Source organism: Pongo pygmaeus, chromosome 11 (genome assembly GCF_028885625.2).
Source record: "Pongo pygmaeus isolate AG05252 chromosome 11, NHGRI_mPonPyg2-v2.0_pri, whole genome shotgun sequence".
Taxonomy (NCBI): Eukaryota; Metazoa; Chordata; class Mammalia; order Primates; family Hominidae; genus Pongo; species Pongo pygmaeus.
The window spans coordinates 96,177,031-96,197,031 of record NC_072384.2 but is presented as its reverse complement, the minus strand read 5'-3'; the positions used below and the strand labels follow the sequence as shown (position 1 = coordinate 96,197,031).

Genomic DNA, 20,001 nt, shown 5'->3' with positions numbered 1-20,001 from the left:
CTCTCAACTCTGCCTCCTGAGTAGCTGGGACCACAGGTGCACCTCCATGCCCAGTTAATTTTTGTATTTTTTGTAGAGATGGGGTTTTGCCATGTTACCCAATCTGGTCTTGAACTCCTGAGCTCAAGCGAACCTCCCACCTTGGCCTCCCAAAGTTCTGAGATTACAGGCGTGAGTCACTGTGTCTGGTCAAATTTGCTTTATTTAAAAAAAAAAAAAAGTGACAGATTAACTTCATATCCTGGTTCTGCACTTCATATCCTGGTTCTGCCACTTTGTTTGGTGACCTTAGGCAACCTCACCAGTGTAAGTCTTACTTTTTTCATTTGTAAAATAGGGGTTTTTCTTTCTCCTACAGTGCTTTTTATGTTAAATAAGTCCATATACAGCTATTAGGTTGGTGCAAGAGTAATTGTGGGTTTTGCCATTACTTTTTTTTTTGAGATGGAGTCTCACTCTATCACCCAGGCTGAAGTGCAGTGGCACAATCTCGGCTCACTGTAACCTCTGCCACTGGGGTTCAAGTGATTCTCCTGCCTCAGCCTCCCAAGTAGCTGGGATTACAGGCAACTGCCACCACACCTGGCTAATTTTTGTATTTTTAGTAAAGACGGAGTTTCACCATCTTGGCCAGGCAGGTCTTGAACTCCTGACCTCATGATCCACCTGCTTTGGCCTCCCAAAGTGCTAGGATTACAGGCGTGAGCCACCACTGAGCCACCACGCCCAGCCACCATTACTTCTAATAGTTCATTGCTTTGTACTTGGTAAGGGCTCAGTAGATGTTACTTTCCTTCCTCCTCCTGTCCCAGTGGACTGGCTTCATAGTTCCTGTCGATTGTCTTTGGGAGGCCACCAAATCTCAAGGCTATTTATATGGAAAGGGTGATTGAGCTACCCTAGCTCAAAATGTAATCCAGTCTTCCCCAGGTCAGACGACAAAACCACATATTTCTGCAGGTCCATTTGTCCATCCTTTCATCCATCCCATGAACACTTACCATACTTTGTGCCAGGTACCATAAGTGCTAGAAAACACTGCTGAATAAAGCAGTCATGTTTCTTGCCTTTGGGGAGTTTACAATGTCATGGGGAAGACGGGCAATAAACAAATAAGTCCATAATTACCAATGGTTATAAAAAGTGCTATAAAGAACAGGGAGCAGCAAGGGATGGAGAAAGCCTCTCAGACGATGTAACATTTAAGATGAGAACTGAAGTTGGAAGAGCAGCCAGTCATTGGAAGATCAGAGGGAAAGCTCCTGCAGTATCCTATCATTGCAGTTCCATAAACATCCAAAATAATTACAGAGTATACTTGAAAGACAGAATGGCTGCCAAGGAGAATCTTCTCGCGTGTGAACGTTGTAACATCTATTATGTTTCTCAGAAGAGTTTTGGCCTACTTCCTCTTCCTTAGAAGTTAGATAATCAGATAAGTAGGTTCCCACTATAATAATATAAACTTATTTGAATAATGAGTTACAGAGATGGGACATAATGGAAAATAAAAGTGAGAACAGGTAAGCTGTACTTAGATTGTAGTGCAGTATCCTGAAAGGAAATGGGATTTGTAACCTGAGTTCAAATTTTGTCTTCACTCACTCCCTATATGGCCTTAAGTAAGTCACTCAAACTCTGTAAGCCTGGGTTTCCTCATCTGAGAAGTGAGAATAACCATTCAAGGTTGTGTTCCAAGAATTAAATAAAATGACGAATACATTGCATCTTGCATATAAATGTATTGCCCTGCTTTACTTAGAACATTTCTCTGTGTCATTTCACTGTAAAAACAATTAATTATTTATACTCTTAGTTCTTCATTCTTACTACAGAAATGTCAACTTTTAAAAACAGCAAGTACATTTCTTTCTCTTAAATATCTTCCTCTAACCTTAGCTCTTGGTTTGCAATTCTTAGTTCTGTGTTAAATCTTATTACTTTAGGTGGTAAATCATTCTTGATTTTCCTAAATCCCCACCTGAAACCTCCTCAGGCAATCTGGGCCGCAGCAGGGAGTGAGTGTGGCCCAGCCAGGTGGGGAGATGTGAACACTGTTTTGGGGCTTCTGGTGCTGCACACACCTGCAGGTAAGACAGCCGTGGGGCTCGGTCTGGCTTGCCATCTGGACTTTGGGTCCTCCAGAAAAATTATGTTTCCCTTTCTTCTGCATTGTTCGCAGCTGGTCTGTCGCAGGGCTCCTATAATGCTTCAGGCAAGGGGTGGGGTGAGAGAAAAGAGAAAGCACGTCTGGGGTAAGTGTGCTCTCTGGAGAGTCTTCCCTGTTAGAAGTCACTGAAAAGGGCCCACAGTCTTCAGCCCTAGACTGAACCCTGACCTCTGATGGACAAGTCACTCTGATGACCTCTGTTCTCGTCTGTAAAATGGGATAACACTAGCTTTGCTAACAGTAATCCCCAGACTGTTGAGGCTCAGATAAGTCATTGCATGTGAAAGCTCTATACTGACTAAAATGCTGTACAGACATCAAGTGTTATTAATATTAATATATCCTGTGCCACATTCAGCATGTGTGATTGACCCAGAAGCTTTCAGACCTACTCAGGACTGAGCTACTAGCAGGGGATTTTCCTAGGTCAATGAGTAACAGAAAGTGTCTCAAAGGTATTGCCTATTTTTACTGTGAAAGGACAACCTCCTCAGAGACAGGCTTAATGAGAAGAAGAACTCAAGGACTGGTGATTAAGAGATAATTATATACAAAACTAGCCTATTCTGATAATTTGTGTGATTTATTTGGGCAAATTATAAACGTACTGTTAGCTTAGGTTAAACTAAACAAAGCTTACTGAATTAATGGCGACTGATCAAATCTTTATTTCTGCTATTTCCTGTTCTTAGCAGGAAGAAAAAAAAAAAAGGCCTGGGTAAGAGACAGGAAGAAATAAAGACAACTGACTTTATGCCTGTGGAACTTCTCTCAAGTAGACCAAGATAATCATCTGTCAAGTGCTCAAACATCTCATATTTTTAAAAGGTGCGTCTGTACTTTAGGCTTGCAAGAAATAGCTTAACAGTGGTCATTCCATGTGCCGGTTTTTAAATTTCTCAACCTGTTCTCAAGGTAGGGTGTACTAATTTATGCTTGTCTGTGGATTTCTACTATACACAAGCCTTTCTGCTGAGAAGTTAACTGTGGAAATTGGAGATGAGAGGACATAGCAATGGGTTGCTCTCCTTGTACGTTTTCCCTAAATTATTTCAAGACGCTGCTTCAAAGAATCCTTCATCTGTGGTAGTATTTCAATTGTAGAAGAAGATGCTTTTTCTAGTCAAAATTAATTTAAGTCCCTAATAATTCGAGTTAGCATGAAATGGAAAGATCTGAAGGGCCCAACTGACCTGCACACTTTTCACTTTTGATGTCTAGCAATAAGGTAGTAACTAGACTAGAATAGAAATGCGTTAAAATTTGCTTGCGAAATTGTAGAAGGCAGAACCATTCCAGGCACTAGCAGCTCAAACAGAAAAGCGTTACATTTTATATGTCATATTAAATAATAATGAAAAGTAACCTAATAGGAACCAGTTCCAAAATCCTTTCTGGATAATTTGGTACATTTGAAATCCAGTGTGCTTTTCATGTCTCTCTTAAGCACTCTATAAAACAAGAGTCTCTCAAATGTGTTAGAACATTTCTGTTTTGATTGGCTCAGAGAGGCTGGAGGTACTTGAAATGATTTATAATGAACTAAGCACATGGCATGGCGTCACCAGGCATTCTCTTCAGAGCCTCTTGCCCATTTTATAGAAATTGCATAGCTGGGAAGTAATACAATGAAAATCTTACACTCTGCTTGTTGAAAGTTGGATCACAATTCCAAAGTCTAAGTAAAAATGTATAGCCAGAGTAGAATGCCAACTTTTTTTTCATCTTTCAAAAAGCTAGATGTTTTAATTTATTTGTATTGTTGTTTGTTTTCTTTTTTTTCTTTTTTTTTTTTTTAAACAGGGTTGCCCAGGCTGGAGTACAATGGCACAATTATAGCTCACTGCAACTTTGAACTCCAGAGCTCAAGCAGTCTCCCTTCTTCAGCCTCCCGAGTAGCTAGGAATACAGGCGCATGCCACCATGCCTGCCTAATTTATTTATTTATTTATTTTTTGTAGAGACGGAGTTTCGCCATGTTGCCCAGGCTGGTCTCAAACTCCTGGCCTCAAGTGATTCTCCTGCCTCAGCCTCCCAAATTGCTGGGATTACAGGCATGAGCCACCGTGCCTGGCTGTTGTTTGTTTTCTATGGCAGATAAAACAAAGGGTACATTTATTTTGCTTTGTTTTTATTTTGGTTAACCATGGTTTATTTGTGGAATTTCAGAAAGGCTGATTAATGTAAAAGTGGTCAAAATATATAACCACAGAAGCTAACTAAGAAATCAGTTTTTCATAGGACCAGTCAGCGTTCTTAATTGCAAGCAACTAAACATCTCTGGATATCTGAAGCTGAAAAACAATGTATTTAAAGGATATTGAGTAGTTCTTAGAAAGGAGATCCAGGCTGGAGAACCAAAGTCAGGACAAGATAACTAGGAAAAACATCCAAAGTCATGTCTGTGGATTGTTCAGGGGAAGATGATGACACTATTGCCCAAACTCAGGATTCTGCACTGAAGCTTGTGCCGTGGACACTGGAGATGCCACTAGACCTGCTGCTTCCAGGGCCTGATTGCTCCTTCCGTCTCAGCGTTCTTCATGGCCCAGACTTACTAGCTCCAGATTCAAAGGTTCAAGTACGTATGTGTGATTGGTTGATAGAACCTAAGGTAATTGTTCCTCCCAAGCTGCAAGGATCATATTTGTCACCTTCACTGTCATGGACTCAAAAGTTGAGGAATTCTCTAAACACTGATGGGGTTAAGATACAGGGTGGCCATAGAGTAACAAATGTCCCAGTCTTGAAAGAGCAAATGGGTCACTATGATGAGAATAGTGGTTCTCAAGCTGTTTGGTTCTCAAACTTTCTACACTCAAATATCACTCAGGACCTCAAAGAGTTTTGGTTGATGCAGGTTATATCTACATAGATAAGTAATGGTAAATATGGTAAATATGGTAATCTAGTAAGTATGGTCCATAGGACACAGTTAGTATGGTCAATACTTACCATATTAGAAATTAAAGGAGAGGCGGGCAACATGCTAGATGAAAGATTCACTTTGTGATTAAAATCAGATGATATACATGATATTGAAACACAACTTTCTGGATCTCTTTCTGGATTCCTATTACATATACTTTTATCTGACTTGGAAATTTTGATTGGAGGTTGATATTGGATTGAACCTGCATCAAATTACTAATACAATGGTGTTTTTAATAGACTGCAAAAATAATTGCAGGGCTATATTTTGATTATTTTATTAGTTCTACATTCTCTAAATTTGAATATTTAAAGCAACGGAAGACTCATTCATTTTTCTAAATAAAGCCTTTTATTTTAGAACAGTTTTAGATTCATACCCAACCAATTTCCCTTTTTATTATAGGATCTTACATTAGCAAGGGTGCATTTGTCACAACTGATAAACCAATATTAATACGTTATTATTAAATAAAGATTTCCTTAGTTTTTGCCTAACATCATTTTTCTATTCCAGGTTCCCACCCAGCATACCACACTACATTTAGTCATCACATCTCCTCAGGTCTCTCTTGGCTGTAATTATTTCTCAGACTTCCCTTGTTTTGGATGGCCTTGACAGTTTTGAGGAGTATAGGTCAGGTATTTTATAGAATGTTCCTCAACTGGGATTTGCCTAATGATTTTCTGATGGTTGCACTGGGATTGTGGGTTTTTGGGAGGAAGACTACACAGGCAAAGTATCATACTCATCATGTTATATTAAGGGTACATAACATCATGACTTATGACTTATGACTACTGACCTTAACCTTGCTCATCAGGCTTGAGGTGGGTTTCGTCAGGTTTCTCCACCCGAAAGCTGCTTTCTCCCAATCTCTTCCTATATTTCAGTCTTTGGAAGAAAGTCACTATGGGCAGCCCACACTTAAGGAGTGGGGAGTTATGCTCCACCGACTTGAGGGTGGAGTATCTGCATAAATTACTCATATTTCTTCTGTATGGAAGATTTGTCTATTCTTTCAACCATTTATTTATGTCAGTATGAATTCATAGACATTTATTTTATACTTTGGGTTATAGTTTACTACTGCTTTATTTCTTGTGTTGCTCAAATTGTCCTAGCTTTGGCCATTGTGAGCTCTTGTAGTTGGCTCCTGGTTCCCTTCTCTTTGAATGCCCCCATAATTGCATGGTGGTGTTTGCTTGCACTTCCTTCTTTCTGGACTACAAAATACTTCAGGCCCATCTGTATATTTCCATCCTCAGTCACAGAAGCAGCCATTTCTCCAAGGAGCTTTGATTCCTTTTCTTGGAGAATGATATTAGAGACTAAGACCTGAGTGCTAAGTATGCTGTTGTTTCTGAGGTGTCATTACTTTTTAGGCACCCTCAGCTAACAGAGCAAGGAGCTATACATGTGTATGTAAACCCATGTATATATACGTAACCTACAAATATTTCTATATGTAAACATCTGTATCTATATTAAGATAAACAGGAGTTTCGACCAAATGTCTCTAACTCTGAGCCCTCTCCCTTTGCATTTTTTATATACTTGAAAAGTTATTTTAACAATAAAGCAATTTTGGAATGGTAGATATGAGAAGAAACAAAAGGCTGAAAAGAACAAGGACTCCAGGAACTAGATGAATAAAACACCCAAGAAGGTGTGCTCTTTTGTTAGTAGCTAGTTATTAAATATCCACACAGTAAAAGTCTGTGTAGGCTGAGTGTGGTGGCTCACACCTGTAATCCTGACACTTTGGGAGGCTGGGGGAAGGTGGGTTGCCTGAGCTCAGGAGTTTGAGACCAGCCTGGGCAAATGGCGAAACCCTGTCACTACTAAAAAAAAAAAAAAAAACAAAAAAAAAAACTGGGTGTGGAGTGCACACCTGTAGTCCCAGCTACTCAGGAGGCTGAGGCACGAGAATCACTTGAGCCTGGCGGGGCAGGGGTTGCAGTGAGCTGAGATCGCGCCACTGCACTCCAGCCTGGCTGACAGAGTGAGAACCTGTCTTAAAAAAAAAAAAGTCTGTGTAGTAGAGGATGGACTTGAATGACTGCGAGCAAGTATGTAACTTCCATGTCCCTTAGTTTTCTGTTTTTTGGGTTTTTTTTTTTTTGAGATGGAGTCTCACTCTGTTGCCCAGGCTGGAGTGCAGTGGTGTGATCTTGGCTCACTGCAAGCTCTGCCTCCCCAGTTCATGCCATTCTCCTGGCTCAGCCTCCCGAGTAGCTGGGACTACAGGCGCCGCCACCACACCCGGCTTTTTTTTTTTTTTTTTTTTGTATTTTTAGTAGAGACGGGGTTTCACCATGTTAGCCAGAATGGTCTCAATCTCCTGACCTCATGATCTACCTGCCTTGGCCTCCCAAAGTGCTGGGATTACAGGTGTGAGTCACCGTGCCTGGCCAGTTTTCTTATCTTTAAAGGAGGAAAATATAGCACTGTAACTCATAGGAGGATGTGACCATTAGATGAATTAACATAAGCAACACATTTAGAACAGTGCCAGGTTCATTATTTATGAACTGTTGTTGCCATGTACACTATGAGGCAAGTATATTATCTCCATTTTACAGATGAAAAATAGAGGCACAGAGATTTTCTAACCTGGTCAAGATCTCACAGCTGGTAAATTACAGAACCATTCTCTCATAATCTGTGACCTTTTAAAGGTTTCTGAACAGCTCTGAACTTACTGCTTCTTCAGTAAAAGTGAAGCCATGAAATGCTGCTCTATAAATCTAAAGGAAAGGCCAGCTACTAAAAAGACTCAAGAATCTTTGAATATTCTCAATGTCAGGAATGCTGTGATAATCAGGAATAGTACCATTTCCCACATTACTAATGCTTTTATGCCACAAAATGGCTCAACTTTCAGAGTAGATTGGCCTTCTCAATGTTCATGCTATCACCTTACACCAGTTGACACAAAGATCGCTCCTAATGAGGGAGTTGCTGGGGATTAAAAGTTGGCTCTGCCTTATCTATATCTGCTACTGCCTGCTGTAAGAAGACTCACTCAGTGAAGGGTTTCTGGAAGGGTACCTGCCATGTACCCTGGAGAATGTGATAGCAGGTTGTCATTCATGGTATATGCAGTTGGCAGAGGAAGTTTCTTAGCAAAGTGAAAAAGGAAGAGATTTATTAGGGAGAGCTAGTAGGCGTTATCTACTCAAATCAAATAGACGGCACCCTATATTTATACCCTGTATTTATTTCTTTGCGCCACTTGATATCTACTTCCTTTAAACACTAGTGACTAATTTCTTTCTCTCACACGGCCCCCTGGACTCCACCATTTGTTGACCTTAGAGCTTCATTCTGAACTTGGGTGTCTCCACCAGATAGATACTGAAAGGAAAAGCAGTCACCTCCCTCTCCCCTTTCCTTTCCAATGACATTTTCCCCCCAATGATCCCTACTAGCATCAACCATAAGATGTGAGGAAAATCAAAAGTATCTTATAAAGCCATTTGACAAATATTTACATAGAACCCACAATGTCTTGAGCATCTTGCTAGTCACAGGGCGCAGTAGTGCACATGGGGAGCTGGCAAAGCACTGGTAAATAATAATAGCTTGTAGGAACAGAACCAAAGGTTTACTCATGTTAGGCACTGTTCTTAGTATGTGTTATCCCATTTCAATCTCATGGAGGTAGCTATTATTATTATCCCCATTTTACAGATGAGAAAACTGAGGATTGCCCAAAGTCACACAACAAGGAATGGGCAGAACTGGGACTTGAAGGCAGGGCTGCCTGATGTCACACACTTAACCACACATATATCTTCTCTTTCTCTCTCACAGCTTCTCACGAGGTAGAACTTTAGAGCCTGGTGTGTTTGTGGCTGGAGCATAGCAGCTCTTCTACAACTTTGCTGTAGTTTCTCCTGAATATTTTGGTTTGCAAATATAAAGGATTCTCTGAAGCACAACCTTAAACAACGTGTGGTAGACACCTGGGAGAGGAAAACTGCAGACAGAAAAATGTGGCCGGATGCTCTGTGGGCGGGCGGCAGTGATGTTCAGCCAGGTGGCTCCAAGGAGAGGAAGCAGTGATGCATTGAGGTAAGAGAGCTGACAGATGAAACCACATGGACCCTAAGACAGAGTGCAAGGAGGGTGCCTTAAATATTGTAGGGTGTGCTTTTATCAGGTTATGAGAATGCAGTTGGGATACAGGTTTGCTTTCTCTTGCCTGTATCATTGGAGTGATGATTCAGATAAATTTAAAAATTACTTTATCCTGAAGTATGTCTGATGTGAAGAGCTTAAATAATATCTTAGGATTAAGAGTCAGGAGACCTAAATTATTGTTAAGATATGTACCACCTAATTTAGGTGTGTGATCTTTTGCAAGTCCCTCAACTTCTCTCATTGTAGGTTTCTTCCCTTCTAAAACAAGGGAGTTGGGTTACTGAACTGCAAGAATTTTTCTAGCTCCAGACTGCTCTGATTGTCTCTAGCACTGGAAATTTAGACACAATTAGAAGGCACGTTTCTACACTGCCTAACTTAGTAGCCACACGTGGCCATGAAACACTTGAGATGTGGCTAACATGACAAAATTTTCTATTTTGTTTCATTGTCATTAAATTTGTATTAAGAAATTGATACTGTATTTAGTTATTGAAAAACTTTGTTTTTGAGACAGAGTCTTGCTTTGTCGCCCAAGCTGGAGTGCAGTGGTGCGCAATCTCAGCTGACTGCAACCTCTGCCTCCTGGGTTCAAGTGATTCTCCTGCCTCAACCTACCAAGTTGCTGGGATCACAGGAACCTGCCACCATGCCTGGCTAATTTTTGTATTTTTAGTAGAGACGGGGTTTCACCATGTTGGCCAGGCTGGTCTTGAACTCCTGACCTCAAATCATCTGCCCGCCTTGGCCTCCCAAAGTGCTGGGATTACAGATATGAGCCACCGCGCCTGGCGTGAAAAACTTTAGTATGTTCAAAACAACTTAGGAATGTGAATCTGCTTTTTGCAACAGTGAATTTTGTGAAATCTAAATACAGATCAAGTGTTTCCGATGAAAATTTGGCATCTGAATTGGGACATGCTGTAAATATAAAATACTAGATTTAAGACAATATTAAAAAAGGAAGTAAAATGTCTCAATAATTTTTATGTTGATTACATGTTGAAATGACAATGTTTTAGAAATATTGGGTTAAATAAAATAAATTGTTAAAATTAATTTTACCTGTGTTTACTTTTTAAAATATGACTAGTAGAACATTCGCCAATGTGCGTGGCATTTCTTTTGGACAGCTTTTACAGGACAGGTTATACTCTATAAACTGCAGTGAGTGGTTGGATTGGCATATTGGCCCTAGTTGATCATGGATGTTTTGGAGAGGAAAGCTGTGTCACCCTTAAAGGAAGACACTTGTACCAGTCTGAGTTATTACTCTCATCACACAAAACTTGCCCCAATTACCTTTGCTAATAGTGTTTCAAGAGAGTCAGGGGATGTGAGGTCTCTTAGAGTCTCTCTGGTTCTCAGTGCTTTCAAAATTGCAGTGTGCTGTAGGCACCATGAGTAAATGCACTGCGACATCTCCATCTGAGTACACTCACTATTCCTGCCTCCAGAGAGGGGATCTGTTTGGAGGAGCCTGTCTCCATTCAGTGAGCACCCCTGTTGGGTGGGGGGTTGAGCCACGCCCCTTCAGAGGCTGTTGGCCTTGCCTGCGTCTGGCTGCCTTTAGCCTAGCCACAGGTTTCTGGTATATTCAGTTCTAGACAGGTAGTAGAGCTTGTTTTGCCTTTTCCACATGAATTCTTCAGAAGGAGGGTGTGTCAGTGGCAAGAGTTCTGAGTTTGAGGCCTTCTGCTCTGTGCAAAACCCTCCTTTTCTGTATCTATAGGGAGTAAACATGGAATCGGTGAGAATCACTTTCCTTGATCATTATGTGGTCAGTATGCAGTGACTGACTTGATGTGATTGGGGAAGGTCCCTTCCCTGGATACAATATGGTGAGTGTCGTGCCATTACCAGAGAGGATCACCTTCCCTGGCCACGTGTGGTAAGCAGTGACTGGGAAGGATCATCACTCCCAGTCAGTGTGTGATTACTAACCTGGAGTGATCGAGGAGGACCACTGTTATTTGTTTGATTGGGCTGCCATAAGAAATACCACAGAGCGAACAGCTTAAACAACAGACAGTTCTGGAGGCTAGAGGCTGTTGATCAAGATATCAGCAGGTGTTGTTTCTTCTGAAACCTCTCTGCTTGCTTTGCAAATGGCCACTTTCTTGTTTTGTCCTCACAGGGTTGTCCCTTAGTCAGTGTTGTATGTGTCCTAATTTCTTCTTATCAGGACACTGGTGATCTTGGATCAGGGGCCACTCATATTATCTCATTTTACCTTAATTACCTCTTTAAAGGCCCTATCTCCACATACGGTCATACTCTGAGTTCCTGAGGGTCAGAATTTCAATGTATGAACTGGAAAAGAACACAACTGAGCCCATAACCACCACCATCCCTGGTCGGAATGTGTCATTCAAGGATGGTCAACTTAATGAACTGTGTGGTCAGAAGCAATGACCACAGAATGACCAGCAGGTCACCTGGAGATTTCCTACTCAAGGGAATGAGAGCAAGAACATGTATCTTTGACATGGTTATGAATGAGTTTAGGTAAATGAGGTGGATAGAGGAATGTGTTGACTTCTGAATTTTCCTGCAAGGCCACAGATGTACTGCCTCCTCCTCAGCACCAGGAATTCCTTGTTACTTGAACCACAGTGCCTGAGACCAAGTAAGTGCAGTTGAATGTCCTTGGGATAGTGTGATAAGTCCTAGTTAACAAATCTGACATCAGGCACAAGGGTTAACAATCTATTTAGGGTCATAAAAGAAACGTAAACTATCAGCCCTGCACCAAAGAACATAAGGCAGAGGTGATCAGGCTGGGAATAGAAAGTAGGAATCAGCAGAGTTCTGATTCCTGAAGAGGGTAACCTTCTTAAAGTGAGAAACTGATGAACAGGTATGGATGAGGAGGATGGTGATAAGCTGGAGCTAAGGCAGAAGCAGGAAAATGCAAGACATGACAATATCCCTAGGAGGCTGGCTGGTTACAGCAGAGGTATTGTGACCAAGAGGATTGGCTTACAGTGGTGCCAGAGAGAGAAAAGTCTGTGTCTAGGTGTGAAGTGATCTGGGACTGGATTAGTGACGGGGAGGATGGGGTGAGTGTGAGAAGATTGCTAAAAGCTGGCAATTGATGAAATGTTGAAATTAAGGAGGTCCAAAGTTAAACACACAACCCCAAAACCCACCATAATGATGTAATCCTGTGACCCCCAAGAGGTTACTAGTTTTGGTACTGGTGCTGAGACCTCTGGAATGCAACACCTATGTTCATGAAAGAAAAGATGGGAACAGTCTCATTGCTTACGGATTCTTATACCCCAGAAAAGTTAATTCCAGTGTGTGGCATTTTATTTTCATCCTAACTTTAGGCTTCTCTAGTCAGCCCAATTGTTAGCAACAAGAAATTAGATAGATGGAAGCAATATTCTCCACTTGACAAGGTTTAGGGGCAAGACATTATTAAACTGGGAGGAGGAGTTAACGTAAGTAACAACAAACAGACTTCATAAAAGGGCTGTGATGCATTCTATACCTTTATCTTGGGGAAAATGCAGTGGGAAAGGGAAACAGCTAGCTTCATAGGAATTTGCTTGGCTTACTGGGATAGAATAAGAAAACCTGTCCTTTATATGCTAACTGAACATTAAGTCTTCTGAAAGCAAGAGGACGACTCCACTCCCAGTATGCTTTCCCAAGGAAGGGTTTTCTGCAATTATCGTAAATGTCCTCTGAAAGCAATCCTAGATTACATAACTAATCCCATATATGTATGAGTATGTGTGTATCCTATACATATAAACTAGGATTATATATCTATGTAAAACATTTGTGTCTTGCACAGAACTTTGAAAATTTCCACTGTCTTCAAAGATTAACAGATCTTGAGCAGGTTGCTGAGGGCTTTCATCTTTTTCCTTAGCACCGTAAATGCAAAATCGGCTGTTCAGCCTATTGGGACCCTCCCTACACTGCCTTCAGTCAATGCCTCAGAAGGGACACCATTCGCGACAGCGGCCGTTAGCAGTGGGGTTTAGGTTCCATAAATCCCCAACTGATGTTGACACTCCGAGGAACCTTTGCCAAGTTGTAGCAAACTGGGTTCTCCACTTAGAGGGTAGGTTCAGGTCCTAAGGGAGACTCCCAAGAGGAGTCAGAAAATAGGTCTTTGGTAGGCACTGAAGTTTGGTAACTAGTCGCAGGCAGCTGGGACGAATTTTGCGGCTTCCTTCTCCCCGGTCTCCGGATATTCACACCTCTCGAACTGACCTCTCTGAAGGTGGGAAGGAGTGCACAGAGCAGGAGTTCCAGCCCCGCGCGCCCCCTCTGCAGCGCCGCCCCCTCCGCCGCCTCCGCCCCTCGCCGCCTCCGCCCCTCGCCGCCTCCGCCCCTCGCCGCCTCCGCCCCTCCGCCCCTCCGCCCCTCCGCCCCTCCGCCCCTCCGCCCCTCCGCCCCTCCGCCCCTCCGCCCCTCCGCCCCTCCGCCCCTCCGCCCCTCCCTCACGGCAGCTCGGGTGCGCCCCACCTGCGCCGCCGCGCCGCCGCGCCGCCGCGCCTCCCCGCCCCGCCTCGGGCCAGCCAGGCGCCACACCCTCTCACCGCCGGGCCCCGCCCCGCCCACGCGCCCCCGGCCGGTGCCCCGCCCTCCGTCACGTGACAGACCCACCCTCCGCACCCGCTCCGATTGGCTCTCCAGACCTAGGGGGAGGGATCTGGCGAACGGCGATGCCCCAGACGCGGCTGCAGTTTTCAAACCGCAACTGCAAGCTTCGGTAGTCCTCTCTGCTGCTGTCGCCAGGAGTCACTTCACGAGAAGTCAGGTCACAACCGTCGGCCCTTGTCTGGAAAAGTAAAAGTGGGTCCTGCCACGTTCGGAGCTCCCTGGCGCCTCGCCCGGCTGGAGCTAGAGAACTCGTCCTGTGGCCGCCCCCGGCGTGGGGCGGGACAGCGGCCCCCTGGAGGGGGCAGTCCCGGGAGAACCTGCGGCGGCCTGAGCGGTTAGTGTCCTGCGGGATTGGCGGGTTGGCTCGGGGCTGCGATGGAACCAGCCGCCTCGGTACAGGGACCTCATACGTGAGGAAGGAGGACCCGAGGAGGGTTTACGCGATACGGTCGGGCTGAGAGGGGCTTGGACTCCGCCGCCCCTGAGGTGGCTGATTGCTGCTGGCGCCTCTCCGCTTTGCGGCTGGAGTCCGGGTTCCCTGGGGTTCCGCGCGGGGGGCGGCCGGCGGTCCTCCCACCACCCTCCTCAGCCCGGGGCGCATGTCTGTGTCTGTGCGTGTCCGTGTGTCCCCGTGCGCCCTCCACCCGGCCGGCCGCGGCTCTCCCCAGGTCGCTCCAGGCAGGGCCCCCTTCGCGGCGGGCCCGCGCGGGTCCCTTCCACAGCAAGGCCACGCGGTCCCCCTAGCTTCTCCCGAGTCCCAGCTGCGGCGTGGACGCGTTCCCATCGGGACTCGTGGACACGTCCTGCTCCCAGCTGCCTTTCGTCTAGAGAAAGTTCGTGCTCATCTTGTGGGACGTTTGCAGTTACTGCTTGGGAACAGTGTTTTAAAACCAGCGAGAGAGCAAGACGGGCTACAGCTGTTTCCGTGATTTTCAGCGATCTGATTTTTACTTTGATGCCTTGTAACCCACTTAGTGTGCACGACTCATCCTCAAACTATACCACTACTGGATGCCAACGATTTTTGACATTTACCCAGGCTCTTTGTTTTATTGTAGGGAAAAGCATTTCATTTGAATTTCCTCCCAGGGAGAGGTAGAGACAAAGTTGAAAGAGGCTTTATAGCAGCTGGTAGCTGGCATTAGTTTCTGTCTGGACTAGAGGCACTCTGACATCAATTTGGAAATTGGAATTAAGAAACAAAATACGTTTTAAAAATCTTAATACTTATCAGATTTCACTAATATTTAAACACATGGGGACTGTGTATCACATTCACCGATTGTTTTGTCGACGTAATGTTTACATCTGTGGTGCTAATGATAAGCAGAACCTTGCCAGGGACGTTTGACGTGGTGTGGCCACTTTACGTTTTCAAGTCTATGAGAATGTCTGCGCGGAGACAGCATAGCTCTGTAGAAATGAGTGGCAGCGTATGTAACCTGGCATTTTGAACCCAGGAGCACAGTTTTATTATAGGAAAATAAACCTACTTTCTCATTGATAACACTGTTTTTTAGTTTTATGGTGAACTGTTCAGAAGTAATTTTCAACAAGTGCTTATTTTGTAAATATTAGACCGTGTACCCGTAGGATTGTGTGTTTTTTAAGAAAACTGGTCCATAGAAGCAGTGCAAAAGTTTTAAACTCATCTCCCTCGGATCCTCCTCCTCTGAGCAGATGCTCAATTAAACTTTTTCTAGTATCTTAATAATTGGAGGTATTAATAGATGTTTTATTTTTGAGATACATATTGTACATTTTAGATCATTTTTTTCTAAAGTAGGGATCCAAAATTGAGGTGAAATATATTTGCTTACATGGCAAGACTTTTTAAAAGTAGAATTTCTGTGATTGAAGACCATCCTTTTTTGTGTGTGAATAGAATGGTTGCAGTTTCTCTTGGGATCATTGATTAGTGAATTACAATTTGGTTAAGATAGAATCCGTTTTTAGGAAGTTGGAGGTTTTACTAATCGTTGTGTTAGCATATGAGTAACAAATTTGAAGAAGATACAAGCATTTTTATGTCTGACGTTTCTAATCAGATAATTTTATTTTTAAGCTTGCACTGTTTTACTGCTAAGTGAACATTTTAACATGTTTTAAAGCTCTTTGATAATTATAAGGGAGAATTTCCTTATCAAAATATTTTTGCTTTAATTTTAGAGACACAAGAAGTCAAGGAATTCAGTTAATAACACTTTCACTTAATCCTTAAATTGCCTTAAAATTGCATGCATAGTATATTGTAATTCACATTTTCTATAAGTAAGATTGGCAGTTAAGAATAGTATTCTGGCCGGGCGCAGTGGCTCAAGCCTGTAATCCCAGCACTTTGGGAGGCTGAGGCGGGCGGATCATAAGGTCAGGCGTTCGAGACCAATATGGTGAAACCCCGTGTCTGCTAAAAATACAAAAATTAGCCGGGCATTGTGGCGCGCGCCTGTAGTCCCAGCTACTCGGGAGGCTGAGGCAGAAGAGTTGCTTGACCCGGGAGGTGGAGGTTGCAGTGAGCCGAGATCGCGCCACTGCACTCCAGCCTGGGCGACAGAGTGATACTCTGTCTCAAAAAAAAAAAAAAGAAAGAAGAAAAAAAAAAAAAAGAATAGTATTCCTAGGCTTACTACTTTTAAAGGATAGTGATTGATTCTTCTTTTTATAAAGAAATCTTTTGCACTGTATGGGTATTTGTTTTGTCAGAAACATTAGCAATCATTTATCTACTACCTTTCCACTTAGGAAAACTTCAAATGTCAGTTGCTTTAGTTTTTCATAATATTGATGACAAAATTCAGTGATTTTATGTTTAAGTACTGTAGTTTGTAGTCTATGCTGGACTGTTATCAAAAGCTATTTCTTTGAATATTTCAATTAAGAAATGTTCTTATAAAGTTACAAGCACGTATTTTTATCTAAATATGTTGTAATGTTGCAATTTTCAAGGCATACTTTATTAAAAGTTTTTTATTATCCTTTTTCCAGAACATTTAACCTCAAACTTCAGTGCCATTTAAAACATGTATATTAGTCTCTTTTAATATTTATATGCATTATATTTTGGTTCATCCCTGATCCTTTGCAATTACTCCAAAAGAGGGTGTAGTGATACTGTAAGCATTGAAAAATTTTAACAGTGAGATGGTAATTTCCTCTTTAATCCTTAAAGGATCAGATTCCATTTTGCATTGTAATAGTTACTGAATAAATAGTACTTAAGCGGTGCTACTAAGTAAACAATATTTTACAACAGAAACCCAATTTTCCATCTTGTGAGTGACAAGCACCGTGCATTTGTTGCCGACCCTGGAATCCCCCACTCTATTTCCGTTTTTCAACCTTTTATCCTGGTTCACAATTACAGGTTTAATTCTTTTTCTGGAGGTGGGAAGACACAGCATTAGGCCTTAGGGTCTTGGCACAGAATCAGGCCTAGGAGTCATTGCCTGACACTTCAGCCCTTGGATAGTATATACTAGAATGATTGCATTAGAGTTAGTTTAGCTGCCTTCCTGTTGTGATTTTTAGAGGATTAAATTTATGAATTATATTTTCTGTTCAAAATATTTTAAAAAACAAAACCTGTTAGCAGAATACATATGAGGAATATAATCTCTTCCTTGAAATTGAAAATCATCATCATTTCCATCTTGATACCAATACTTCTAATCAATGACTAATTAAAAACGAATACTTCTGCCACACCAGGAGAAAGTTCTTCCTTTACTTTTGATGGACGCTAAATCTCTTTTTCGGTTTCCTAGGGAAAGCTTGCTAGCAGTAAATGCCTTAAATGCCTATGTAGAAAGGAGTTGCTTCCCTTACAATCTTCGGGCTTACTTTGCTTCCTATTGCCTTCCCAATTTACTTCATGAAGATCCAGACTTATCAGTGATAAATCTTGATAGGACACTTACCTGAATTTCCTGATTTTTGGAGGCTCTTAAAAGAGTGATGTTCTTAACTGCAGTAGGTATTTGTATTAGTAGCTTGTATTAAAAACAAGTAGCCACCTTGTCTGGAAACAGTGGTAAAAACAAAAGGTCTATTGGCATTATATTATAGTATATGACAAAATAATTTTATCTGTGTTTCCAGACTTTGTGGGTACCTGTTTAGAACTGACATTTTCTAAGTGCAATTTAAAATAGTTACTTTATTTGTCCAAATTCTGAATTAAGCAGAGACTAGCTGCATTCAGAGCTCCAGTACTGTAAATTCAAGATGGATCTCAAGTTCTCCTAACCCCTCGAAGACATGAGATGTACCTACAAATTCTTTTTTCTATATCTCATAATTCTTACAATTCACTTCATCAAACATTTTTAAAATTCCTACCGGGTGGCAGATACCATGCTCGTTGCTTAGGCAGAAAAGTAAAAGGATGCTGCCCTTTAAACACTGAACAGAATTGCAATCTAACATGTTACATTTTGAGGTAAAGAAGTATGCCAAGGGTCCTCTTATTTGAAGCATAAAGGAGAAGCCTTTAAATCAACCTGTGGTTTTTAGGCAAAGCTTCCTGGGGGGAGAGGCCATTCTGTGTTGAGTTATGAAGGATGTGTAAGAACAGTTAGCCATTTAAGGAAAGTAGAAAGGCTTTTTCAGGCAAAGAAGTATAACAAAGATGTGGTGGCAAAATATGAAATATGAGTGCGGCAGGAAATGTAGCTGGTGTATACTTGGCCTCAGAGGCCTTTATGTGTCATGCTGTAACTACTTGAAAGCTTGTAGATACTGGGGAGCTAATAAAGGAATCAAAACAGACAATTTGATTTTCTAAATATTTTTATTATTGTATATTCTATTTTTTAAAAACTTTCTTATTTGATAATTTTGAAATAAATATCATGATAAATACTTTTTAAAATAGAGCTAGAGGTTTATAGAGAGAGTCTTGCTTTTGTTCACATCACACTTGCTTTCTGCATTCAAGTAAGTGAAGGCCCAGATCAAGCCTAACATTTCCTTTTTTTTCCTTCCTTCACTGATCTACTTCCAAATTCTTTTGGTAATTATTTTAATGAGATTTAATGAAAAAAATCTTTAAAAATAAGTGAGATACCATTATTTTTAGTAGTACCGTGTGATTAAAAGCTTAATTGTGTCTTACCTTCTATTACACTTTTTATAGGATCTAATCGTGCCTATAATCGTGTATACACATGCATATAAATTTACTTACCAGATCCTTTAAGATTTTTTTTAACTGCTATAACCTGATAAAATGTTATGAAATGAATTTCAAATGGAGTGAGACATATAGGTAATTTAGAATCGGTAATATGAAGTGTGGTAGAAGACAAGAAAAGGCCTGGGAATTGTTGCAGTTAAAGAGAATTTGGTGGGAAATTTAGGAAGATACAAGAAGGAGCGACAGAGAGCTGACTGATAACCTGCATGTACCTTATATGAAGGGCAACTAGATGTTTGTGGAGGGCTTGGTGGACAAAGGTGACATTCATGCTCCACTATATGCAAAATTGGCCAAAGGAGAGGAAATGGAAAAATATCTTGGCTCTGACAATTGGTTCAGATGCAGTAAATAAAAGGAAGATGAACTTAAGAAATGCTTAATGGATGCCTAAAGCAGCTTGTGATGTAGGTATATTTCCAATAAATAGGTGAACTTATGAGGAAATTGGTACCCATATTGATCTTTCAGAACAATAGAAAAAAATCAGTGAAACTGAGCACTATCAGAACTAAGAAGATACACAAATAGTTAAAACAGAAAACAAAAATACTTTTAAGAATTAAGTTTAGACTAAGTTGGGATGAGAATTTTGTACGTGGAAAGGGTACAGCTATTCAACAATGGCAGGGAACTGCAGGGAGAGTATTTTTGGGTAGAATGTTAATTTTGTTTTGTGGAACAATAACGATATGCCCTTGTGACTTGCACTGTACCTGTGTCAGTGGACATGAGTTCAGCATATTTTAATTTTTAATCCTTGCAGCACTGGAAGATTGATTCTTTTATCATCCATACTTTAGAGGCAGCAAAATCGAAGCTTTCTTCACCAGTAAATGGGAATGCGAAGTAAATCGCAACAAAATTCCATTTCACCTTCATCACACTAGAATAGCCAAAATTAAGAGTCTGAATTGGGCAAGTATTGTC

General features: G+C 41.7%; 1 protein-coding gene across 4 annotated transcripts in view; it reads left to right on the top strand.

Moving 5' to 3' along the window:
• Positions 1-2,882: 2,882 nt before the first annotated feature.
• The window catches only part of STK17B (serine/threonine kinase 17b), a 48,817-nt gene continuing 31,698 nt past the window's right edge, over positions 2,883-20,001 (top strand). Inside the window, exons 1-3 of one of the 4 annotated variants that reach the window (XM_054477886.2) lie at positions 2,883-2,998; positions 4,588-4,751; positions 8,922-9,182. The gene's annotated coding sequence lies outside the window, so the exon portion shown is untranslated. Of the gene's footprint in view, positions 2,999-4,158; positions 4,752-8,921; positions 9,183-13,896; positions 14,212-16,477; positions 19,990-20,001 lie in introns of those variants that run through there. The other 3 variants (XM_054477885.2, XM_054477884.2, XM_054477888.2) reach the window with 3 other exon arrangements.